We start from the raw sequence: 27308 nt of genomic DNA on the forward strand, positions 1-27308 counted from the left end.
GCTGTAGGTAGCATAATGCAGAAACAAGGAGATGCTTACAGGTACATAGCATAAACCGAATAAAGGAGATACTTCAGTTCAGAATGCACAGCCGTATTAGCAAATTCAACAGTGGAACAGAGCACCTTCGAATTAATCACAGTGGAATTGAAAAAACAATGCAAGCATAGCTTTATTGTCCAATGAACCCGCTCTGCCTCTTCATTTGATTCTGGACTATTAGATGCATGGGCCCACTTCGGAGGAGACTGAAGCCCACACCTTTCTGCAATGGCTGCACCTGAGCACATTCTCAAGACCTCTGTCCGCAAGGTACGAAGAGGGCATCACAACTGACAATGCAATACATCCTTCTTTACTAACCAATCCCTAACAGTAACAGAGGATAGCTCTCAATTATATGCTCTCAGCAACTCCTGAATATGAACAAGAAAGGATTGAGTCAGTGCTACCATCGGCTCTGAAACCAGTATAGACAGAGCCCGGCCATTTTCTGCAGTCAACTCTGCCGACAGTCTAGGATTTCCCACTGTCCTTGCCTGAGCATCTACAGGCCCTGAATCTAGCAAGGTGCCCACATGATTTATCTTCGGGTTCCTACTTCTTTGTTCTTCATGACACATCCCTCCCTATCTGCGACTAAATATGGGTGCGTGCCCTCGGATTCCATAGGAAATTGGAAGCTGATGCCTCAGCTCTTAATCCATTTGAATATTTGGCAGTCACCGAATTATGGGTCCTCACCATTCAAACGTTCCCATCAACCTTCAGGTGTTTTCACACAGGGGTGGAATCAAAGTTGACTTCCGACACAATTAAAGCAACCACCCGTAGCAGCCCTTGCTCTCTGAGGGCAGCAGAGGATACGTCTGTACCCCACTATAATTATACACAAACAGTGCCATCGATCAGTAGCCCCCACACAGTCATCTGCACAAGCAGGCATGGACAGGGCAAAAGGCCCCTTTTGTACCCGCTTATCCTGTGAGGTGTAAGACCTCACATGGGAACATTCACAATTGCGTTCCCAATGTGGCTGTTGATGTGGACTCAATGGGAATCCCAGTCAAGAAATCAATGCATGCACAGGGGCATTGTGCAAGAGATATGGCTCTCTGTCTCATCAGATGGCATACTTTTGGGAGTAGCGGGTTTAACCCGCTCTCGCGAAAACCATGTGAATGTTTCTGTTATACACATTGGCCATAACCTGTTATGCAGCCCAACAAAATAGCAAGGTTCTTAGAAAAATAAACATTGACAATTGCTGATGATAGTTATTGCTGAGAAAGGCATCAGACAGTCGTGAAAAAGACAAACTAAGCGATAATGTAACATTATAAGTATTTTATTGAAAAATAAGTTGGAATCTTTCTCAGGCCCTCAATAGGCTCTTGTTCTGGGATCCAAAAGGGGTCTTTGCCTCTCACAGCCTCCCACCGCATGTGGCAACAATCCTCTCTGCTTCTTTGACATTTTCTGTGTTTTTCTGGGTTTTTCTGGGTTCCAACAGGCATTTTCTATGGTCTCTTGTAGATTTAGGCATTGTTTTGTCGATTAAATGTTTGAATGACCATTACAAATGGATAGTTAACTCACCGCCCTAATCTTGATTGCACCCTTATACCTTATATGCTTTGTGTCAGACCCTTGCTTCTTTGCATTTTTCAGTCTTCGAATATCTTTCTTTAGACATGGCTTAAACTTCATCTCCCAGCATGCTTCATTTCAGGATCTTTCAATAAGAGTTAAGCACGCTGTGATTGGGGTATCCATAAATGTGTTTCTATTCTTCCTTTGTTAATTAGTCTTAGAATATGCTGTTATTCACAACTCACATTCCTTGGTAGCTTTTAGACTTAAAATAAAACTTTGGCTTCATTTGGAATTCCTTATGGTAGACTGTAATTAATAACAATCTTCATGTTGCACTTTATATTGAACATGGGTTTAATGTTATGGTATACACCTGTTTCCTCACTCTCAAAGTTTCATCCTTTGCCCTGGATTGTATTTCCCAGTGCTTCAAGCATTCAAGTCCCTTTACTGGAAGACATCAGGCGTCTTGTTCCAGCATGCATCGGTTCTTGATCTTAGTGTTTGGCAGGCTCTGCCTGGATTTGGTTTGCAGTGCTTATTTGTTCCAGTGTCATTTTTCTATGACCTCGGGTTCTAACAGGCATTAGTACTCTCACTATTAGAAGAAGACTTGGCCTGGATTTTGTTCTCCGTTTTTCAAGTGTTCTAGTCTTTTGGCTCTAGGACCTCGGACTGCATGCCAGAACATGCAGGAATTCTAGGACTCTTAGTATTTCAAGCGATTTGGCCTGGATCTGCATCCCATCAATGGAAGTGTTAAAGTCTAATCTTTTTACACTTTAGGACTACTGGCAGCATCATTGAATTGTTCTCCTTCTCTTAGCATATACGTACTCATGTCCCTCTTTGATCTGAGATCAGTGTACTATGTTCCATTCCCCAGGTATTTCTCCTCTCCTTTCAGGATTGGGGCTTTGGCATACTGTTACTCCATGCCCACCATTGCTGTCCCTCGTTCTGCACTTTAGCTGCTCTCCTCACCACTATGCAATTTGTTCCTTGCACCTGACTCAGTGGAGGTTTCACCTTTGGAGAGGTTCGGGTGCATTCCTTTCTCTCCACATTCTCGAGAAGACTCTCTGTGCGATAGTCTCTCAATGTCTCCCCTGATTGCATAACCCGTTCGCGTCTCACTTGTAGTTTCAGCAGCGGTTGTTCACAGGCTGTGGGGCTGCTGCATTCTTTGCTATCCAGAGGTTTCACGTTAGACAACAACTCTGCTTGGTTTTCCAGAGTCAATAAGCATCTGTCTTCTGGGATCTCTACCCCTTATATGCTGTTCCGTGGAACTGTTAGCTCCATTCTTAGCTTTCTCCTGTGTGCCTCTGTATTCAACATTCAGTTCTCTCCTTGTTCCTCTACTATTTCATCCTTTTCAAAATCCTCCGGCCTAGCGGATAAGGTCGCATGATGCTCAACACCAAACACAGTCTGATTGTGATGCTTACACAGCTTCCTAAAAAGGAACAATTCACAGAGTTTTAAAAAATTGGGAGGTATATGTATCGGTCTCTATTCTTATGATGAAACTCTCAATATTGCTGACTCTTACAATACTACTTATAAAGAAATGAAACGAATGTGAGTCAACAGAATGAGGCTACAATTCGGGGAGGATTGCCTTAGGCTCCTAGCTAACTGATAAGGCGGTTAGAGTTTGGAGACGCCATTTTCTCCCTTCCCGGTAGTGCCCTGGTGACAAGGCATAGAGTGTTGAAGAGAGACCACTCCTTGCTAGGGAGCCAGTAGAAGGTCTACTGGTATAATGTTTCAAAGGTGTTTGTTGTAATACATTTCTGTTTTTACCCCTAGTGTTCCTTTACCATGTCTTTAGTGTACAATTGCATTAGTCAACCATAGGAAGTGCAATATTCCGTTTATTATTTACTCATGCAAGACAATTTGCTCCAGTAATGCCTCTTCGTCTTGCTTTGTCGAAATTGATAACAGGAGACTGTGTACAGTGAATGATGGATACGCTTTCTTACAGTAAGAAAATCCAAAGGAACTTGTTTTCCTGAACGACAGATGTATTGCTTTTCTTTTAAAATGATTGTGTTCTATTTGGAAATTGACCTCTGTATTCATACATCATGATAAGGTCAAACCGAAAAACGCGACGGTGACATGTATTTGGCAAGATATTGACACCCTCAAGCAGAACAGACTCACTAAAGCGTTGTTGTTTCATGAGCTGACGTGCAAAAGTGCCAGGACAGCAGGAAGGGAGGACACAGGTTAACAACACACACACAAATACACAGAGAAACAGGAAGAAAGTCATGATCGCACACTTGGAGATAATAACACAAGAACTCACGCCCATAACAGCGTTTCCTTGCAATAACATGGCAAGACGGTCCTATCACACCCGACTGCCATGTTACAATGTTACAGCTGCTTCTGGCACTCTGCCCATTTCCTCTGCCTGCTGTTTCCTCGGCTGGGGTGCAAAATCTACCAGCAAAGTGCACTGCGTATGTGGTGTGGGGTTTTGCTAGGAGAGAGTGCGCTGGGGCAGTTCTGCTCTAGTGATGTACTGACATGTATTTTCACCAGGCGACTTGTATGGATAAAGGGACTTCCCTCTGGGCGAAGACATGCAAAATATATATTTGGCAGAGGTTATTTTGATGTTTTTATCATCTGTGACCTCCCTAAACACTTTGCCTTGAGTGATGAGGCTTTAAGAATTAAATGCAAAAAATGTCGCAGATCCTGTTGAAATCAAAACAAGTCACTCTTCATAGTTTTTTCTACTTCTACCTCAAACCATGCAATGAATGTACCATGTGCTTAGATCTACTCCAGTCCATTTTTTCTAAAATGTGGAGTGTGATTTTTAATTAGTCTTTATTAATGTTATAAGTACATTTTCCGTTTCAGATTATTGATAACAAAGAAAATACCCATTTAACTCTTTTGGTCAGCCCCTGGACTCTGAAGGTTTAACCAATCATTTGTACATTTGTGTTCTCAATCACCACAGTTCATTAAATCATTCCTAAATTCTGTGTTATCCTCAACATTAATCTTAACCTTTCATCACTTCTCACTAAAATCAACAAGCATTGCTTTAGAAATACCTAATCCTTATCCAACTGTTTGTAATTTCAATTATTTCAATACATTTTAAACATTCCTTCTTGCTGCAGCTAGATACAATAGAATTGAATCATAGTATCAACTGTTTTTTTTAAAAGCAACGTTCTGTCCTCATTTGTCAATCCTTCTAACAACAAACAGCTTCCTCGCCAAACAATCGCTTCTAAATAAAGAATATTTCAAAATCTATTTGCATAAACACATGAAGGGGGCATGCTAGTCTGTGTTATGTTCCGTGTGAGGCAGTGTTCACGTTTCAGATTATTTGTGGATTAAATATTTTCCATAAAAAGACAGCTATTCTTTTAAACAAATTGTTAACACAACACATACGCAAAAATGTTGTTGTACTCATTCAAAGCTGCTACCTGTCTGACTTTGGACGCAGGCAAAAAAAACGAATTCCTCCATTTCAAAACTTGGTAAAACCTATCCTACTTTGGACCCAGGCAATGACATCTTCCTAATGCCCTAAATTCGGATTCACGAAAAACAGCATCATATGTTGTGCCTCTTATATTTTGCTATAGAAAAAGTTCTTTAAAAGCACGTGTAGCACCGTGCTGCATTGGCTTACCAAAACCATGGCTGGCTCATTTCTGGACTTTTTCTGTTGCCGTCTTCTAATCAGCTTGTCCCACTGTTGTTGCCCGCACAACCCATTAGGCTGAACATCTCCCCGGTCAAGCATCAAAAGAATCTTTTTTTTTATCAGCATTTTTTTAGTTTACAATTTAAACTTTTTATGCGATATTTACATGAACATCAGGCAACAAAACAGGACAAACGAAGAAAAAAAGGGGGGGTAGAAAAAAAAGGAAAGAAAGAAAAAAACCAACCCCAACAAAAAAAGAGGAAAGAGCTGCGAATACAAATAAATTAGCAGTTTTAAACTTAATCATTATAATTTTTTCATCTACAGTGTTCCTGTGGCTTTTTTACTTTGTCCATACAATTATCAAAAAAAAGCTTTAAAATGCCAACAGGGCTAAAATCACAGTTGTTCGCCTCCCTTGAATTAGGAGGTCCCACTTTTCTTTGAGTGTCATTTGATCACAACATTTTCCCAAATATTTCATTCTTAGTTCATCCAAAACTGCAAAAAAAAGTAGCAGGCGCCCCTCTCTTGAAAGAACACGGCATGATAACATGTTCAGTGGTTTTTAACCCCTTTGAAAGTTCGCAGCCATCTGCTTTTTGCTCACTTTACCTTTCACAGATGGGAAATATTCATTTGCATATCAGTCTTTGTCCCACCCACATGGGCAGTCCAGCACTGAAATGCTATGACAATTCCCTTCTGAACAAGAGTACCAACAGCAACCCCATACACGTGTTTCAACCTTGTTGGGCCTCATCAGTGAGGTGAAGCTGTGCCCCTCGGACATAGTGAGCAGGGAGTCCACGTCTCGTTGCCCCCAGGTAACTTAGGGTAACCAACCCCAAGTTCCTTCCAAAAATACAAAAAAGGTAGTAGGCGCCCCTCTCTTAAAAGAACACGGCATGATAACCTGTTCAGTGGTTTTTAACCACTTTGAGAGTTCGCAGCATTCTGCTTTTTGCTCACTGTACCTTTCACAGATGGGAAATATTCATTTGCATATCAGTCTTTGTCCCGCCCACATGGGCAGTCCAGCACCAAAATGCTATGACAATTCCCTTCTGAACAAGAGTACCAACAGCAACGCCATACGACATACACGTGTTTCAGCTTTGTTGGGCCTCATCAGTGAGGTGAAGCTGTGCCTCTCTGAGCACAGTGAGCAGGGAGTCCACGTCTGGTTGCCCCCAGGTAACCTAGGGTGACCAACCCCAAGTTCCTTCCAAAAATTCAAAAAAGGTAGCAGGCGCCCCACTCTTGAAAGTACACGGCATGATAACCTGTTCAGTGTTGTTTAACCACTTTGAGAGTTCGCAGTCATCTGCTTTTTGCTCACTGTACCTTTCACAGATGGGAGATATTAATTTGCATATCAGTCTTTGTCCCGTCCACATGGGCAGTCCAGCACCGAAATGCTATGACAATTCCCTTCTGAACAAGAGTACCAACAGCAACCCCATACACGTGTTTCAGCCTTGTTGGGCCTCATCAGTGAGGTGAAGCTGTTCCTCTCTGAGCACAGTGAGCAGGGAGTCCACGTCTGGTTGCCCGGTGTGTTGCGAGCTTTGAGATTTGCATTTTAATACCACAAACTGAGCTAGGGGGGTTGGATTCGTCATAGAACACATTGTCCAGCCGCTGGATATCTCAACAGCCATAATCATTCCTGCCATTGGTCGTCCAGCCGTCCCACTCATGGCAGGGTTTAAGAAGATTTTTAAGCCCTCCAGTATTGGGGCCTCACTCAACCAGGTTTCCTGGAGGCACACAACATCATATTTTTCAAATGCCAAATCGCCTTTCCCAAAGAGGTCAGAAAAACCCCTGCTATTCTATGAAGCAAATGCCAACAGTTTAACGGAGGAGGCCTGTGGGTGCTGTGAACATTATGCCTTCGAAGCAAGTGTGTCCGCAAGCCAACTCCAGTCCTCATCGGTTTCTTGTCGCTTGTTGCTAGTGTATGTGTTGGAGGCTTGTCTTCCTCCTTGTGTCTCTTGCGTGCCCCACCTTGAGGGCTGTGTTTTCCTTCCCCTTGCCTATCTTGAGGTGTTTCCTCATTATTGTTGTTAGTTTTGCCAGTGGAGTGTTTAATGAAAACTACATCTACTTCTTCCTGTTTATTGGACCAGCAATTATCCCCTTCATCAGACTTTCTATGGGTTAAATTGTAGGCATCCAGTTCTTTGAGCCAAAACCCCATTGTTAAAAGTATATGGCCTTCTATATGATATGATATGATAGGTTATTTATAACGCGCTTAATACCCAGAGGTTTCTAAGCGCGGACCCAGGGATCGAACCTATGTTGGTCCGTGTCATCTTGTTTCCAAGTCGAGCACGCTGCCGCTGAGCTATCCTCCTGGGTCAAGGAGGATGTCCTTTATGTTTGGTACAGAGAAGTAGATTACAACCCTATTGAGCCGGTCTTCCTCTGGAAATTCCATCAGGTGCAAATCTCTTGATTGAATAACCCTGAGTTCCACAATGCTGTTGACAAGTCTCAAGACGTTTGCTCCGTTCAAAGTTAGCTTGTCGTGAATTTTCAGCACCCTCTATAGGGTAAATCGGTAAGTGTTTTTAGTGTCTTGTTTGACAACCGCCCTCGTAATTTTAAGATTCTCATTCTCCTTAATTACTTATCTCATCCCTGGTGTTACAGTCACTTCTATCCTCCCTGATGGATCCTTTCTTTTATGTTTCAGTGTCTTGTATTGATCTATTGCGTGTTGATCTTGATCCTGCCGGGCGTTTCCCAATGTCGGGAATTCCATGGGCGATGTTATATGAACCCTGGATTTCCATCCTTTAATTGGGGATACAATATCAACAAGCCTCTCCTTGTCTGTAAATCGAACCTTCAACGGGGCTTTAGTTTTTGGCTTTGTCTCTTCAATTGTGACAATCCCTTCCTGTTCTGGTATGGAACTCTGTTCAACATCATTATGCTCATCATCGCCTTCACATCCCCTGTTGTAATCCTCTAAGAACAAATCAGGGCTAGCCTCATCCACCTTATCAGAGTAGTTTGAGACGTTTAAGAGGGCGTCTAGGTCCTCTTGGGTCTGTTCCAAGTCCTCTACTTGTTTAGGATCGCCATAAGCAGCTGTTGTCTTTTCTTTTATGGAATTTAAAGGTCGTTGCTTCGAAGGTCTTTCAAAAACCACTGACTTTACTAGCCTCTTTATGTTTTGTATGATTGATCTTGATCTAGTAGTTTCAATTTGTGCCCTGTCCTTTTTTGCTTGGTTTTTGCCTTTATATGAGTCGCTGGCTCTTTGTAGTTGGCTTCAGTTGACCCATCCCTGCCGTTTTGTCTAATAAACATCAGAGTCACCTTGCTCCTTGTGTGTGTCTCATACTCTATCTCATCTGGGATACACGGGAGGAGTTGGGGCCTCCCTGCCTGGAGGTCTGCGGACGGCCCGGCCGACCCCCTGCAGAATTTCCCCCCGACAAGTTGGAGGCACTGCTGAGATCTGTTTAAGATCGACTTTTTTATTTTTTACTTCGACTTTTTATTTTTACTTTTTCCAGGCACTCCTGTTGCGAGGAGGTCCGGCGGTGCGGCCCCCTCTGCCGTTGCCCCCTTCTGAGGACTACAGGACCATCGCGGAGCTGCGAGAAGACCGGACAGCGCAATCCGGATATTGGCCCTCGGGAGCCGGTTGAGAAGTATCCCGCCCGCGGTTGGCGAGTGTCCAGACGTGGTCCAGACGAGGGGAGGTGGCGAGCCGCTTGGAGGGGTGCACGCAGTCGAGCGGCCCTGCATCGAGAGAACTTGGTGAGCATGACACGCACAACAAGCAATGCGAAATTGTGAGGGAGGGGGGAGGAAGTAAATAAGGGAGGTGTTGTACAGATGCACGGCGAAGGTCTAACAGCTTAGTGTTGCCAATGGAATGAATGGTAGCGAAACGAGTGTGAGAGCAGTCGGCTATGTTACGCGAAAGAGGGAGGGCGGAGCCGGAAAACATCACGTGCGGCCGCTCGTAAGGCACTGATTGGCCTAAGTCGTGACTACGTGTAAGGGTGGGGGTGTGTGTGGTTTCCTACGATTTGGCATTTATTGATCAATGAGTAGACGAGGATCCCTATTGTTCGAGCAAGAAACTCGATAGGAAGATGACGATTCCCTGTAGGCGGTGGCTAGTTGCCTAGTTGCCCAATACGGAAGATAATTGGCTGGTTAAGCCCTCCTGTTGAGGGGCGTATCACACGCGAGGCGACGCAGCGTGCGCAGTCCGATTATATTATTGATTTGATTACCTTGTTCCAGGAGTGACAGGAAGACAGCTGTAGGGTTAGCGGGGGTAGATTGCAAGTGTATTTTGAACTTAAAGAACATAATAAGAATGTACCAGTAGCTCGAAGAGATCGGTGACGTCACCAGTAGGGATTTAATAGGATATTGCGAACACAAGGAACTTTGGTTTTGGGAGTGGTGGGGAAGAGAAATATGATAAGTGAGCGGACGCGGAGATAAACGATAAACGAGTGGATCGGGAAAAGGAGAAGGGGAGAGGGGCGTGGCTGCGCACGGAGAACGCCGGCCACGGCAAGTGTAAAAGGGGGAGGAGAACGGGGAAACAGGACGACTGTATAAGAGCGTCGTAAAGGGTACGCAGCCGCAGGGGGCTGCGTGCGCTTCGGCCGCAGGGGGCCGTAAGGGTGTAGTAACAGAAGGGAATAGACAAATGTAAAACCATACATAAAGGATTGTCGTAAGTCCCCATACTTACGGGGCCAGGTAAACAATATAAGGTTGTATATTGTAAACTACTAGTGAAGGGAAGGATAACAAGTGGAGCGCCACTATGTCATACGGGACAGGGTCGGGAGGGTGGGGGAACACCCTCACTACACCACTACAACACATATGCACCACACTGCCACCCCATAGGGAGAAATTAATTAAGTACAGCATAGAGTGGACCCAGGGGACGGATAACAAAATGTTAACACCATGGCCGCCTAATGGGAGTTTCGATCCATATGCCCAACATTCACTGCTAAACCATCTGCACAATACATACAAGGGGAAGAAGTTGGCAAACCATGTGGAGGTGTTTAACTTATGGAGGATGTTCCAGGGGTCCCGACCAGGACCAAATGGAATGTTCACTATGGGGGAAACACCGGAAGAAAAGGAGATTAAGAAAGAAGGAGAGGATGGGAAAAAGGGGCGTGAAAGCACAAAGAATACGGGGAACGGAGGAGAGGGAGGAGAAAAGATTGTTAAATCAGACGACATAAAAAAGGAACCGAACAACGAGATACCCATAACACCGGGAGTGAAAACGGAGGGAAGAGGGTTGTACCCTTTAAGAGAATTAGGAGAAATAGAAGGACAGTTAAGGGCGGCTGAAGGATACTCGAACCCGGCATACAGCCCTCCACCATATGTGGCTCATGGGAAGATGCCAGTGGGGGAGGGGAGGATTGGAGAAGAGCAGACTGTAGAGATAGGAAATGATGAGTGGGTAGCTGCACAGATATTATTAAAATTACGAGGTTCACTAACTGGAGAAGAGAGGGAGGTAGTAAAGAGAACAGACAAGGATAGTGCAAGAGAGAGTGAAATGAGGGGGGAGGAGCTATTACGGCAAAAGGAAGAGATTTTAGAGGAAAGATTAGCAAAGCTAAGGGATGAGCAGAATGAATTGATCAAACAGCTTGAGAGGGAGGAAAGAGAGAGAGTGAGGAAAAGGAAAGAAGGTAAGAACGAATTGGAAAAATTAAGGGAACGAAATGAGGAGCAAAGGAGAGAAGCTGAAAGGGTAAAAGCAGCAGCAGACAGGGTATCAAGAGTAGTGTTGAGAGAGAAGAAGAAGGAAGAAGAAGAAAGAGAAAAGGAAATGGCAATATGGAAGAGGAGGGTACTATCAGAGATAGCTAAGAAATATGAAGAGGGGAAAGTAATAGAAAGTATAGTAGAGAGAGAAAGAGTGAAATGGGAAAGGAAGAAAGAGAATGAAAGAATATTGGAACAGATGAGCAACGAAGTGATGGAGGAATTGAAAAGGAAAAGGGAGGAAAATAGTAGGGAGATGGAGGAGAGAAGTGAAGGGGAAAGAGAAGGGAGGAGTAGGGAGAGTGAAAGATGGGGGGATGTATATAGAAGTAGAGAAGTAGCAACAACATCAGCACTAGGGGGAGCAGTTGGTAACAAAGGAAAAGGAGAAATAGACCTAATAGACTTAGAGACAGTAACAATAAAAGGGAAAAAGGCAGAGTGGGGGGTGCCATTTATGAATGATTTTTGCAGTGAGGAGGAAGAAGGAGTGGAGAGAGAAGGAAGAAAGAGTGAAAGGGAAAGCTTAGATAAGCTATACCTCACTCGAACAAACGTAGACTCACCATAGATCAGTAGGAGAAGGGAGGACCTGGAGAGAAGTGAGGAGGGAGTGCAAGGACTAGTGGAAAGACAAACCCATGAAACCACACCATCCCCATCTCCATCACGCCCTCCCCCATCGCACCCTACATGCTCAACCACCGCACGCTCGCTGCGCAGAATAAAGCTCGCGCCCTTCATGGACGAACTGACACCCTATGCATGTCGGCTTAGAGACCTCCCTAGTCGCAGGCAAGACAGACAAATAAACACGCCCACATTAAATACAGGAAATGACGAAAGGGGAAAGGATGGAGAAGGAGTTAGGAGCAGGGGTAATAAGGACGGAATTGAAGAGGTAAAGGAACCGGAAGAAGAGGAGGGGTGTGAGGACTCGATATTATGGAACGTAAAGGGTGACACAAGACACAACGTAATGCCACTGTTGGAGAGAGGAGGGGTTAGACCACAGTACGTCCCTTGGAAGCATACGGATAAAGAAAATATAAAATGTAGGCTCCCATCACTAAGTGGAGGTGCGGGTAAGTGGATATATGAAATGGAAAAACACACCGCAGGACAGAAACTAGCAGTAGGAGATGTAAAGGGCCTGTTCATATCAATATTAGGGGATAGAGCGGATGACATTTGGAAGAGAGCGGGATTCCATGGGGTAACAATAACAAACACATCGCATGATGGGGCACCATTTGCAAACTGCAGACATGCGCTATGGCAGGCACTGAGAGTACAGTACCCAGACACATCAGACATAGGAGCAATTACTTCCCGTAAGATGCGTGAGAATGAGGATCCTGTTGATTATATCCAGGATATCCAAGAGAAGTGGCGCATGGAAACTAGAGAACAATGGGACAAAACACCAGCCATATTTTATCATATACTAGTACAAGGGCTCCCAGAAGGAGTTCAGAAACAACTAAAGAAAGTAGTGGGAATGGAAGCAAAACCATGGCCAGAAATACAACTGACTATAGTACATCACTGCAGGACATGGCAAGGAAAAATGAAACAAAAGGAAGAGGACAGGAAAACAGAAGAGGCTAAACTAGTACAGAAAAAACTTACTAAATACACAATGGAAGGGGCACTAATAACTACGCCCACACCAATGGCCCAAAGCCCCACACAAGTAGTGGCTGCACAAGATCCTGCTCAAATAGCACCTCCACAGACTATAACACAAGTCCCGCCACTGCAATTACACGCACCAAACATGGGAGGAGGGTACCCAATGCATGGAGCTGGGTATTATAGTTATAATAGGGGGAGAGGAGGATTTATGAGAGGGAGAGGATACGGATATAATGCCCAACAGCAGGTGGGAGGACTTAGAAATTCCTACCCCACAGGGCAACCAGTATACCAGGACAACACAGGGAGCTTCCCATGGCAAAGCAGGGAACCACCCGTGTGTTGGAGTTGTGGATTATTAGGACACATGTCACGTACGTGTAGGGTCAGGCCAGGAACACCAGCATGGAATGAACAGGCACAACCTAGGACCTCACAAGAACAGCAGGGCGTACAACAACAGCAGACGTTACAACAAGGAAGTGACCCACAACAACAACAAATAACACAACAACAGCCACTGCCACAACAACAAGTAGCGCTAACACAGCAACCCCAAACTCAACAAACGCAATTGGGTAGGGTGACGGTCTTGGGACACAACCCTTACACAGGGAATGGCCAATCATTGTACCCACAATAGGACAGCCCACAGACGGCCTTGGTGTGTCCCATCCTGTCAGTAACACCTAATAGTGCGGAGGAGCCACGCATAGAGGTAACGATAGGTGACAAAAAATTATCATTCCTTGTTGACACCGGGGCAACCCGGTCTTGCATAAGGGAAGGTAAATTTAAGATGTCAGGCGAAGCCATGAACACCCAAGGATTTTCTGGGGCTAAAGGGTTGGTTCCCTTCACTGATAACGTTCCCTTATCTATTGGGGATTATGATCTGTCGGTTCCACTTTTATATTATAGTGCCTCACCAGTGAATATACTGGGGAGGGACATAATGAACAGGTTGAATATGACGATCTCCTTTACAGAGGATGGCATAATTTGCTCTACTCCAGGGATTAACATGCTCGCAGCACGACAGATTATGCAAGCATACTGTGGACAGACAGTGATTAGGGCGGAGCCAGTAGATGGCGAGCTATTCCAGTATGGAACAGACATGGCGTTTGCATGGATGCCAGGGATAGAAGGGAAGATATGGAGGAGGCCAGCAGCCTATCTGTTCCGACCAGAAACACCTGTTAATGAACCAGAAGGAAAGGTGTTTGTAATGGACATTGAGAGCATTATTGCAACAGCTGATTATATTGCTGTACATGCCCAAGATAAAGAAGGGAGAGCATGGAGGGCAGTGATAGCACTAGCAGAAGGATGTAGGCTGACCCAGGTGTCAGATGAGGAGCTGTTCTCAGAAGAAAAGGAGGAAGGTGAAATGGTGTTCATGATGAGTGTAGGAATATGGCTAAGAGTGGCTCACAAACAAATAGCACAGAAAATTGCAATGGCACTTGAGGCACCCGCATGCACCCCAGTCCCCTTCTTTGAGGAGGATATGTCAAGGGTGCCCAAATCATTATGGACTATTAGCCCTTATGACGTGGGATGCATAAAAAGCATAGGGGGTGTAAGGATAAAATTGAAAAAAGGTGCCATACTACCAAGAGTGAAACAGTACCCACTGTCAAAAGAGGCCGATGAGGGCATATATGAAACCATAACGGCCCTTATAAACAATGGCATATTGGTCCCCTCAGAGTCACCATGTAACACGGCTGTGTACCCAGTGCGCAAGGCTAAAGGGGGGTCTTGGCGCTTCATACAGGACCTCAGGCCCTTGAATAACATAGTAGAAGCAGAGTATCCAGTAACAGCAAATCCGGCCACAATATTGTGTGGCATTCCAGCAGAAGCATCACGGTTTACAGTGATTGACCTTAAAAATGCTTTTTTCTCAATACCATTACACCCAGACTCACAAGATTTGACAAGCTTCACTTACCGAAATACAAAGTGGAAACATACCAGATTGCCACAGGGGTATTGTGAATCACCCTCAATTTTCAATAGAGTAATACAGATGGATTTGGGTAACGTTGAAGTGGAAAGCACAGTGTTACAGTATGTGGATGACATAATAATTTGCAGTACAAACGAAAGTAAATGCAGAGAGGACTCCTTAAAAATGTTGACGATATTGGCTGAAAAAGGGTACAAGGTAGACATGGATAAGATACAATACTGTCAGGAACAGGTACTTTACATTGGCCAACTGATATCCCAACATGGAAGAAAGATTGCACCACAAAGAGCACAGGCCATTTTAAGCACTCCAATGCCACAGACTGTGAGAGAACTGCAGCAATTTCTGGGGCTGTGCAACTACTGTAGAGCATGGGTATTTGATTACAGTTCATACATAGGACCCCTGCTTGAGGGTTTGAGGGAAGCCAATAAAGGGGAGAAAAAGTTGAGGTGGACTATGGAAATGAGGGAGGCCTTTGATGAATTGAAAGACGCGATATCAACTGCTCCGGTACTGGCATCCCCAGACTATGAGCGACGATTTTTTATATTTTCACATTGCGACTCAGCAGTGATCAAAGCAGTATTGGACCAAAAAACGAGCATGGGCTATAAACCAGTAGCATTTTACAGCGGTCACTTAGACCCTGTGATGTTAGGTCACTTCCCTTGCGAACAAGGTCTCGCTGCAGCTGCTTTTGCAGTGGAAAAAGCATCAGCAATAACCATGGGGTGTCCAACTACACTGTTTGTGGAACATGCACTATTTGCAATATTGAATAAACCTAAGTCCACACTAACAACGCAGAGGGCATCAGGTTATGAGATCATTTTGTCTAGAGCTGAACTAGCAATTGTTAGATGTAGCACGGTTAACCCTGCAAGGTTCCTAGCAGAAGTAATTGAGGAGGGAGATTACGCCCATGACTGCACCCAAATAACTGAAATGTACTCGTGTACTAGAAAAGTTGAAGAAAACGCACTAGATGGAGGTGAGCTTTTGTTTATTGATGGGTCATCAACTATTGATCAAGGAGATGGGATACGGAGGACTGGGGCAGCAGTGGTAAAAATGATGGAGGCGCCGGTGTGTGTGGCTATGAAATGTGTACAATTACCACAGCATTATTCTGCTCAAGCCGCGGAACTGGTTGCACTAATATTGGCATTGAAGGAAAGTTTTGACAAGCGAGTAACCATATATTCCGACAGTGCATATGTTACATCCACTGTCCACTCAGGGCTATCAAAATGGAGAGGAAGAGGGTTTAGGAGAGCTGATGGCACTCCAGTGCAACATGCCCTCTTATTGGCTGAACTAATTGAAGTAATAAACGACCCCCAAGAACTAGCCCTAGTAAAATGCACCGCACACACCAATGGTGAAGCTCACGTCTCAAAAGGGAATGCAGCAGCAGACGCACATGCGAAATATGCTGCATACTTTGTTGAGATATGGAACCCCACAGACTCACAGAGAGGGAGAGGGAGGGGAATGGCTAGGGAGATGTTGATAAGAGAAGGGTACACCCATCTTCCAGCCACACAGATTATGGAGCTACAAGCGGCTGCACCAATGGCCGAAAAAGAAATATGGGTAAAAAGAGGATGTACAATGTCACCAACCGACGCACTATGGCGCCAGGGTGGCACTGGGAAAGTTGTAATACCGTTGGCACTTTTAAACACCGCCCTGAGCCAATTACATCACCCACCCCATACAGGCAAGGAAATAATTGCAGCACGAATTAGAGAAGATTAGTTCTGTCCCGAGTTAAATTCTCATGTGTCGAATTTTATCAGCAATTGTCTCACATGTCAGCAGTTTACGGCCGGTCATACCCTAAAGGTGATAAGAGGTACCATACCCCGGCCAGAGGGACCTTTTCGGCACCTTCACTTTGACTATGTTGATATGATCAACATATGTCAAGGTAATAGGTATATGATTGTAGTAGTATGTCCATTCTCTAGGTGGATTGAAGCAGGGCCCTGTTCACTCCCAGATGCATTTAGAGCAGCCAAATTCCTAGTAAGGGAGGTCTTCCCCAGGGTGGGAGTGTGGGAGGTGTTAAGGTCAGACAATGGCCCACATTTCGCAAACGAAATGTTCCAGCATATCACATCCTTGCTGAGCATAAAACATAAATTTGCATGTGCATACCACCCACAGGCTAACGGTGTATGTGAACGCCTGAATGGCCTATTGAAGGAGGCAATTGCAAAAATACAACAAACAACAAAGAAAAGCTGGTTGTATTGCCTTCCATTAGCCCTATTTGAATTGAGGAATAGGCCAGGGTCCGACCACCACCTCACCCCTCACGAGGTGGTTACTGGACGTCAAATGCGCCTTCCCCTAACGCCAATGTCAAGGGCATTCACTGACCACGAAAGTTCAGCAAGTGTGTTAGGTGATGAAATGTATCAATATGTGTCTTCTTTGATTACTAGTGTTGTGTTTGTGTCTCAACAGCTCGAGCGCACACGGGGCGGGTCTACCAGCAATCAAGAAGAAGGCGCCAGTACAGAATTGGAAAAGGAGAACTTGTGCAAACTTGCCAAAGGTGACCACGTGCTACTTCGCAATTTCAATAGGAAGTGGAACGATAAGCGGTTCACTGGCCCCCATCTGGTAGAGGACGTATCAACAAGAGCAGTAAAACTAAAAGACAAGCGTGCCTGGAACCACCTACATGATGTAAAGATCTACAAACTGCAGACCCGCCCCAGCGCCAACGACAGGTCCAGTGGAAGAACAGCAACAACATCCCCGACAGAGGAAGGAAGTTCTACCACAGACAACGACCCAATTGTTCCCTTACCGTGTCACTACCCAGCTTCCCCGGAGACAATAACTGACGAAGAAAGGGGTGATCCCCATACTGCCCACCCCATGGTCACACGCTCAAAGAGTAAAAATACTTCCGCCATCTGAGCCCAAACCCCCCGCCCATTGACCCCCAAGTATAGTTATAACTGAACTGAAAGACATTGCCTCACAAATACACATGTAAACATGTGAATGTTCTCTTTTTCTCTCGCACATACAGGAACTGCGTATTATTGTATTGTTAAGAAAATAGCTTACTAACAAGTTCACTGCCCAGGTGTAGATGGTACTCCCAGACGATAACTACCCAGAAGAATTGTCACACCAATTTGTATACGAAATAAAAAGGCCAACGTACCTAAAAAGGAGAAGGGTGCGTGTCTACTACACAGCATTCCTCTTGGCCATAGAATATTCCATGCCCCACCTCCGCCCATACTTGCCGATCCTAAGAGACAGATCACTTAGAGTAGCGTGGGAACAGCTCTTCGCCTGGGCACTGAATGACTATTTGATAGGGAGAGCTTAAAGGAAACAAACAACTAACATTTAATAACAAGCATTTTGAGAATTTTCAGGCGGGCAACTTTAACGTCGCAAGAATACGCTGCCAGGACTGCAGCAAGGTAAGAGCAAAATGCCGGTGAGATTAGCATATGTAATAAAAGTAATAGGGATTTTGATGATCACCGGGTTCTTGGCTGCCTCTGTATGGCAGTACAGCTATGCTATTAATTTTATTGCTGCACCTAAACCTAATATACCCCCGTCCCCTGCTGCAACAGGTGTTACGTCAGGTGATAGTAGTAACCTTGCACCCAAGCAAAATAGAGTTAAACGCAGCACATACTCAGACAATAAAGGTATTGATAATTATATACAAGATTCAGCACACGTCACAAACAACATATGGTACCAACACATGACCCGCATTGGTAAGCAGACAACTGAGGACAGCTGCTACGTTTGCTCATTAATACCATACGCCATGAGTGCTTCACGAACATTTGTTGCCACAGAAATAGATGAAAAGACAGCACAGTGCATAATATACTTGGCACTGTTCCAAACGAAAGGAAGATTTCAAGGGACGGTAGTGCACATGACATGGAAAACACGAGACTCATATTCATATGAAAACAACTTCCTCAAGACCTATTTGAGTTACCAGAAGAGCAGTTTACATGCTGAAGCATTCAGATACATAACAAGTGGCCCTGCAAAAGGAGAAACAAAGAAAGTAACACTGCAGTATCTACCATGTGATTGGTACGCCACTGAAGTTCCGGGTAAACAAGGATGTTGGGAGAGGCCGCTGGTGACGATAACAGGAAAGGTGTATCTGGACAACAGCTGGGAGATAGGAGTGATTGGCAGCAACATGATAACAAAAGAAACTATCTCAACTATCGAGGCACACAATCACCGATGTTGGACGACGTGGATCAAGTATGTACCAATGCTCACGTGGGTAGAAACAGATGAAGACCCAATAACAATACTACCGCTGACTGCGCCCAAGGTATGCTACCAGCATAAAGGAGAGGTGGACGTAGGATATAACACCAATTGTGCAAGTGTGATGGAGTTACCTGAGGGGGGAGCAGGAACAGCAGTAATAATGGACCATTATTGGGCCTGTGGAGAAAAGGCATACCATACACTGCCCCCCCTGTGGAATGGTGTTTGCACAATGGTGCACGTCAATGTACCATCACCAGTGGTACCTAAGAAGCATGTCAATGTGGCGAACTTTCCCAAAATGGATGAAGGGGACAAGAGAAAAAAGAGATCTGCACCACTTCAGGAGGAGCAAGGGAACAGGACCAACAGCAATGATACTGTCCTAAATAGAAGAAAAAGACAAGGAGAGCCACTGACAGGAAATTACCTGTGGGGAAGGTCGGAAACGGCACTAACCTCCATACCGCCAGAACACAGACTATTCAGCAGAGCAGCAATGTTCTTCTCCTCAATAATACACCCGGGACTGCAGGCTTACGCAAACGCGAAATGGCTCCAAATAACTAGATGGGAACTAATGATGACCATCAATTCTACAGTAAATGGGTTTAACGCAATAAAAGAGGAGCTGCGAGCTATAAGGATGGTAGCACTCCAGAACAGATATGTATTGGACCTTCTCACAGCAATGGAAGGAGGAGTTTGTGCAAAGATAGGACAATCATGCTGCACGTTCATACCTGCCAACGATGCTGATAATGGTACACTGACGGAAGCAGTTTCACAATTGGCCCAGATGCACTCCAAAATGATGGATGAAAGTAACGGTGTAAACAAGGATAAGAGCTGGTTTTCACTATTATGGTCATGGATGCCATCCTGGCTGTCGGATGGACTGAAAATAATAGTGGGTTGTACTATTTTGGCTGGAGCTACGCTGATCATAATTAGATTTTGGAAGGCCCGGAAGGCACGTACCACTGACGAGTTGCTCGAAATGGTGGGAATGCACCCCTTGATGCCAGCAGATGACGGCCAACATACAGGTGTGATAATACAGGAGAGGGAGAAGTTGCGCACCCAAATCATCACCAACCATCTAGACCCACCATCAGTGAAGATCGAGAACCCAAGAAACCCCAGGAGTTACATAGGGAAATGAGTATACTGTACTCCTGGAGGAACCTGTGAATATATGTATTGGTCATTTGAAGATCATGTAAACCATTATGGACATCTAGGAGGAATAACTAAGATATGGCGAGTAAGAGGAGATAACGAGAAGGATATGTTTGTGGTCGACAAGTCGACCAGAGGGGGGACTGAAGTGGGAGAATGGAAGACCAGGCTCCCGTCCTTCACCTCTCGCGCTTGGCCTAGAGGGTCACGACCCAGACACCCGCCACGAGAAGAGTTTGTCCATTTACCAGACGACCAAATACCCTGGTACAGGAACATACGGATGTGTCCATCTGCCTGCCCAACAGCCCGCACTGGCCATGCCGACACCTGCGGCACGGACCAACTAGACTAAAATCTACACGTCGTTAGAGATGCCATGACGACCTAGACAACGGGAAGCACATCTGTACAAATATACACACTGGACATTCCCACACCGATCTACACGAAGAATATACTCAGTGCTATGACGTAGGCGACAGGCATATTCACGGACGTGCATCTTTATTATTTTTACATAGGCTTTCAGAATGCAGAAACGCAAGACGCGTCATGAACTCATCTACAAAGCTTGCTCACGCTTCTCTTGAAACCAGTTACCACCATAAGAAATATAATGAAGACACGATACTGGTCATGGAACTATATGCTACTATAACCTAAAGCACCTATGCACCAAACGGACCACTTATGCACCAGGCCCAAGTAGGCCTCAAACAAGAGCTCCCGTGGACATTAACAAAGCAAGAGTCTGGTTGCTGATCCTGCAGAATGGGCCCGGTGAAACAACCAGCCATGGTCGCAATGTTGCAAACCCACATTCCAAGAACAAAGCATCAAAGGCACGATGTTGCAACCTCGCACTCCGCGCACCAACGTTAAGGTCACACCTGCAAATTAAACCAGACACACAGTGGAAAAGCAATATTAATTGTGCAGAATTCTGCCTCAAACACGGTCCCTCCCCACGTGACCAAGCCGAACCTGACGAGATGCCAAACCCAGGAGAGAAAAGGCGTCTGGATCCCTCGCTACGAGACACAGGTAGATACACTTGAAAGGCTCAATGGACATCTGCGACAGTGGGAGCGGTCAGCCTTCCAACTATGAATAAATCCTCACATTGTCTGCACGTACCCATAGTGAAACATTGTTGCAATTGCAGGTACACCGAGAGCTCATCTCAGTCCCTCACATTTGAACACTACCAAACATATGAGAGGAGAGAGTACGAATTGGCTCAAACCCAAGGCTGGTTTTCATAAATGTGGCACATGCACAATGTGCAAACATGCAAATCCGGATTGTTCTCTTTTTTCTGATTTGTTTGGTACCACAATTGTAATTAAGGATATCATCAATTGCAGGACTACACAAGTGGTATAAGCATTAATTTGTGTTTGTGGCAAGGTTTATGTGGGTAGCACTATTCGGCAGCTCCAGATTAGGATTAGGGAACACATCTCTAGTTTTAGCAGCCAGGACCAACTGGTACCGCTTGCAGTTCATTGGCAAAAATGTCATCAATTTTCTAATAAATCAGAAATTAAATTTGTTGGGCTAATGAGAGCTACAAGTAAAACTAAAACTGAGACAAATGAGAGCAAATGTAAAGGTTTTCTATGCTGTACTGAACAAGGTCTGAATACAGACCGTGAAATTAGTGTATTTGTATGTTAAATTCAGTTATATATGCAATTGTATCAAATGTGAAACTATGATCAAGTTTTCGTTTCAATGGTCAGTTTATTTATTAACCACTATTCGGTGGGAGGGGGCATTGCAATTCCTATGTTTGCCAAGCTCATCCTACATTTCCCTGCATTGCTGAGGCTTTTTGCTTAGTGATTATACTTTCAATAATCAATTTCTTCACATCACGGTTGCCTAGAGCCCATCCATTTCCTGAACTTTATTGACAGTGCCCATTTGAATGTTATTCCTCATTTTTAAGATTTACTTTGTCTATTGGTTCCATTCATGTCACCATTATATTATTTTCTTAACATGATCCCTTCGAGTTATTGGGCACGAGCTACATTGTTATCACATCTTGCTCAATTAGGTTGTCACTCTTCATAAGGTGTCTGTACTTATTTACACTTGGATACAACACTGGCATTGCACAGTTGCATCCAATAACAGGATGATTCAACATTATTATACTTCTTGGATCTTCAACGCGCCACTGCGTTACTGTTGTAAACAAATGACATCAGAAAGAAATAGTGTGTGACTCTGCACGCACTTCCGGCGTTGGATGCATGACACCACATGCTAATGAAGTTGATTTGGAGTGACCATAATAATGGCGCTTGCGCTCGTACACACGCATGAAATGCCGTCTCTCAGTGGAATCCAGGATATGTTGCTCTGTACGGGATTAGGTAAACCACACGATTTTTGGATTTTTCAGGTTCATTATTTTACAATTTGGTTTAAAACACAGCTGGACAATTTGGTGACTATGCCTACAGCAACGTCTACCTGCTATCTTTATAGGGATTTAACCCAGAATTGATTAGAAATTCATAATTTCTCTCATCATCGATTGCTTAAGTCAAGACTCTTATTGCTTATGCACTAGTTCGTAACATTGAATTTGCTATGATCTATTTCAATTTGGCACTGGCCTATTATTGAAGAGAAGGGACATGACATTTTAGACCTACACTATCTGTTTTCTCACACAGATTTGGATTTATTCTGTTTTGGACTGCGCGTATGGTCTATTGTAAAGGACTTGATAATAATTACACATTTCAATTCCATGTGCAGATTATGGACAGGGTACGTTATTTTGTTTTATTTTTTCTAGCCACATTATCTAAAGTATGTTTACCAGGCATGTATTGATTGCCCTTTATACCCTTGCTTATAGGAATTGGTTGCCTAATACAGACTGAACTGGTGAGTTTATTAGAGAGAATCTAATTGATTGGTTAAGGTCTTCACACCGTTTTGAGGGTGTTTTCTTCTGGCCATTCAGCTTTCTCTTCCTCTCTATCGGTATGCATTTTAATTGTTATATGGCGCTTCAGGACCAACTCACCCTTTGATACTCACTAATCGGAAATGTTAGGCTGGGTTTGGCAAATAGGGGGCACACCTCCTCTCATCATAGCATGATGATGTTATACCTAACAATGCACTGTCTCAACTTCTATAAACACCGGTGTTTCACCGACTAAGTTCAGAGATATATTGAAATACATCTAATACCAATACCAATGTTTTTGTTCTTTTTTTGCCTGCTTCTGCAACACCTTTCTTGTGACAATTGCCAATGCGTATGTATTCTTAATGGTTTTATTGCTTCTTTATGAATCATACATCTCACTTAACAATTGTTGTGTGAATTATAATGTATTCTCTGATTATGTTACATTATATTTGTGGCACAAACATGTGCCATGTAGATTTGTTTGCATTTTGTAAAATGTATGTCCAATATCAGCCTTGAGGACCACTCAACACTGTACATGAGGTCCGTATGACTACTTATTCACTTCATATTTAAAGAAACATTAAAGTTGCTCTATTCAATGATTATAGAACACTTTCTTCCATGTGTAGGTTTCAAAACTCATTTTAATGGTTCATGCATGAGTTTGGAGCCTTAGCACCCAATATCATATTCTAATCATAGCGATATTACCAAATGGATCACATGTATAACCCTATATTGGTATCTCTAACTCAATATTTATTAGTGTGCACATAAGTATGCTCTCATTGCACCTATGTATATATCAATGTCATGTTCTTATCAGAAAGATATTAAAAGATGAATCATTACATGGCCACAATAGTGGCCATGTAGTTATGGTTAAGTTGGTGTTTCCATAGGAAGAGCACTTTTTGGGTGGCTTATAACTTCGTTCCCCCTGGACGAATCCTCACCAAACTTTGCAATAAAAGTATATGGCCCATAGACTGAATGGGAAAAAACTTTGCGCACGGCTACAGCCCGAACCGCTGGATGGATTTACACCAAATTTGCGGCAGGAGTGGCGGCCTGGTCCCGAAAGCGTGCTTTTGCAAATTTGGTGTAAATCCGTCCAGTAGTTTTTTAAAAAATGACCAAAATGTAAGGCAAAAAAATTAGTGATATCTGTGTTCGCTTCGCGGACGGACTTCCCTGTTCGCTCCGCGGACAGCACCCCGATTGGCCCATGGCCTTGCGTCATGTCCGCAGACATGTGACGTGTTCGCTGATTGGACCGCGAGGGGCGTGGAGCGCGTCAGATTTTCTGTGGCGTCCGCCATCTTGTATTCGCCGTCGACCGCGTATAGCGCGGTGAAATGTGGATAAAAAATTGTACTTAGTGCCCTGTGTTGGTGTGTAAGAGTGTTTGGGGAGGGTGGGGGAGTATGAGATAGGTTCAATGTTTTGTTTTCTTATGTGCTAAACGTTTTTGTTGCGTTCGATTTGTCCGCGGAGAACACGGCTGTTCTGACATTTTGTAAGTAAACTAAATGGTGGGGTGTTTAGAGGACGGAGTATGTGTCATTTTTGTTCGCAAGGAAGGTAAAAATGAGCTATGAACACTCGCGGTGTACTTAATTGTTCGTAAATACACAAACTGGGGGTGTCCTCAGGACGCTGTCCGTATTGTAATCTGTCTAGTTGAATGTTTTCTAAGAACACTAGCGGTGTCCCAAAATGGTTGCAATTACACAAAATGGGGGTGTTCTGAGAACGTTGTTTGTATTGTTCGTTGTCAAGGTGAAAGTGTTTTAAGACCACTCCTTTTGTCCGCTAATAGTACAATTTCCTATGGGCGTCAACCGACTTGTTGTCCACTAAAGAAACAATAAATCCGGCTGGTGTGCGCCGACATTATGTGATAATCCTATGACTGGCGCTATTGACCTGGCTGACTTGATTTTGCGACACTAAATCATATCTCCCGCCCCTAAGCCTGATATTATCAAAGCATTCATATTCCCCGCCTCTCTCTGTGACGTTACAGGGTGGGTCATCAAACGCGCCTAGTCCTCTCCAGTCCTAAGGGACTTTACACAGAACCCGGAAGACAACACATATTATGTCACAATACAGCGCGCCACAATTATAGAAGAATATGAAACAGTGATTTATAAGCAACAGCAAGATTGTAAATTTTGTAAAGTACATTTATTTGACATCAAATGTTTAGAGAATATTTAGCAATTTGCATTTGTCTTTGTTGTCGATCTGCAAAAGTTCATGTTGAGGCACACGATGTTCCTTTGCGGTACAGAGGGTGTTAAATCAGCTTACAACTCAGTGCGCCACAATTCGGAATATGAAACTGTGGTTTAAAAGTAAACAGCAGGATTGTACATTTGGTAAAGTACATTTATTTCACATGAAATGTTTAGTGAATATTCAGCGATTTGCTATTGTCTCTGCTGTCGATCAGCAAAAGTTTATTTGGAGCCACGCGTTGTTCCTTTGCGGTAGATAGGCTGTTGGTTTATGATAAAAGCAGTAAATGGTCGCTCTGATAATCGGAAGGTTGCTCCAAAAACGAGCCATTAGACCACCCTATTGGTTGGTATGTTGTTTGTAGCCGCTAGTACTGCGTAAGGGCATATTGGTCCTTGGCGATTGTCCCATAAAATGGTGAGGGTCATGAAGTTGCATATTTGGACCTGCACCTGGCAGTTGAAGACCCCATCCACTGAAGTCTGTAAATCGTGACATAGGCAAAATGGGGCCACATACCTGTTTTAAAAAACATAAATTAGTCTCACCAGCCGATCTTCATTAAAAATCATCATTTTATTTATTAGGGCGTGAAACTATTTGCTATCGAAGATAGTTCAACGGAGTATGTTAATAATAAAATAATAACATTTTCCCATTCATATAGCGCTAAGAACCGTGAGGTATCTAAGCGGTGCTTATTATTAACCACGGTGTGTGGTGCTCATTTATCGACCACGGAAGGATGAAAGGCTGAGTTTGGCCTTGCCGGGATTCGAACTTGCGTTAGTAAGCTGTGCACGGATGTCAAAGCGAGCGTTGTACTCGCTGGGCCACTTGACAGGCTACAGTGAAGTGGCACAGCGAGTAGAGCGCTTAACCGCCTATAGACCGGTTAAATTATTTATATTAACCCACCCTGTGTCGTCTGCCTTTTTCAGAGCCCTCTAAACAACAGGGGATCAATTCGGCAGTGATAGTGCGCGGTAGAAAACATTATGCCACTTTCAATGAACAAGTTCAACTTGAGCGGTCTTTAATGCTGCGCTATTGTAATTATATTTGGTATAAAATAATCTAAAGGGTTACTTACAGTACAATTGCAATTTCCATTGTCTACGAGTGGTGCAGTCCCAAAATACGACTCCGCGTGTGCCAACGATCTTTCGCATAGTGATATAATATATAAAAGTGGTTTTGTTTCATAAATTTCATCCTTATCTTCTCTTACGTTTTAGCAACACTCCTTCAAGAGAAGACTTTCATCACAATCTCTGTCTGTCAAGGTCAAAACACAATACAACCTTATAGTCGGCTTCGTGAGCCTCTCCGGGTCCCGAGAAAAAAATGGAAGCAGCTGACCTTCACTGTGAACGAGCATAAATTCTTACTTTGCAACATTCTGTGTAAAGCCATCTGTAGAAGTTGGTTTTTGCACGCCATGTTTGTATATTGTTTGCGTGATATTAAAAAAAGTTTGTTTAAAGGACGTTATGGTTTTAAGTACAGCCGAAAGACCCCTGAAAATCGCAAGTTATGGTAAGCTATAAAAAATAACTTGCGCCACCACCGTGCACTGCTAAGACTAACACCCAGCACATCAAAGATGACATCGCAAATGTCATTGATGAAATTACTGATGACATCACATGTGTATGTACTTTTCATGAAATTTTTTGTGTACTAGGGATTTTTATTACAATGTTGCGAGAAAAGTGTCAAGGATATTGCAATAAATATCATACCGTTATTAGTGCTTTGAACGATGCATTGATATTAATAGCTTTGTATTATGGGATTCTATCTAGTATACTGAGCTACTAATGGAGAAACATAGCATTGTGTGCAGAGTACAAGATGAAAGTTTAATATTTGTAATGTTAATATGTTGAATAATGAAATGATAATTGTCCTGAAAT

At 43.8% G+C, this 27308-nt stretch overlaps 1 long non-coding RNA gene across 1 annotated transcript in view; it reads left to right on the forward strand.

Annotated features, from left to right (window-relative positions):
* LOC138526587 (uncharacterized) overlaps window positions 1-27060 on the forward strand; it is a 314521-nt gene extending 287461 nt beyond the window's left edge. The window contains exon 3 of the long non-coding RNA XR_011283638.1: window positions 26628-27060. This is a non-coding gene — a long non-coding RNA (uncharacterized lncRNA). The remainder of the gene's footprint in view (window positions 1-26627) is intronic.
* The last annotated feature ends 248 nt before the right edge of the window (window positions 27061-27308 follow it).

This window comes from Ambystoma mexicanum, chromosome 7p (assembly GCF_040938575.1).
Source record: "Ambystoma mexicanum isolate Mex_15411 chromosome 7p, UKY_AmexF1_1, whole genome shotgun sequence".
NCBI classification, from domain to species: domain Eukaryota; kingdom Metazoa; phylum Chordata; class Amphibia; order Caudata; family Ambystomatidae; genus Ambystoma; species Ambystoma mexicanum.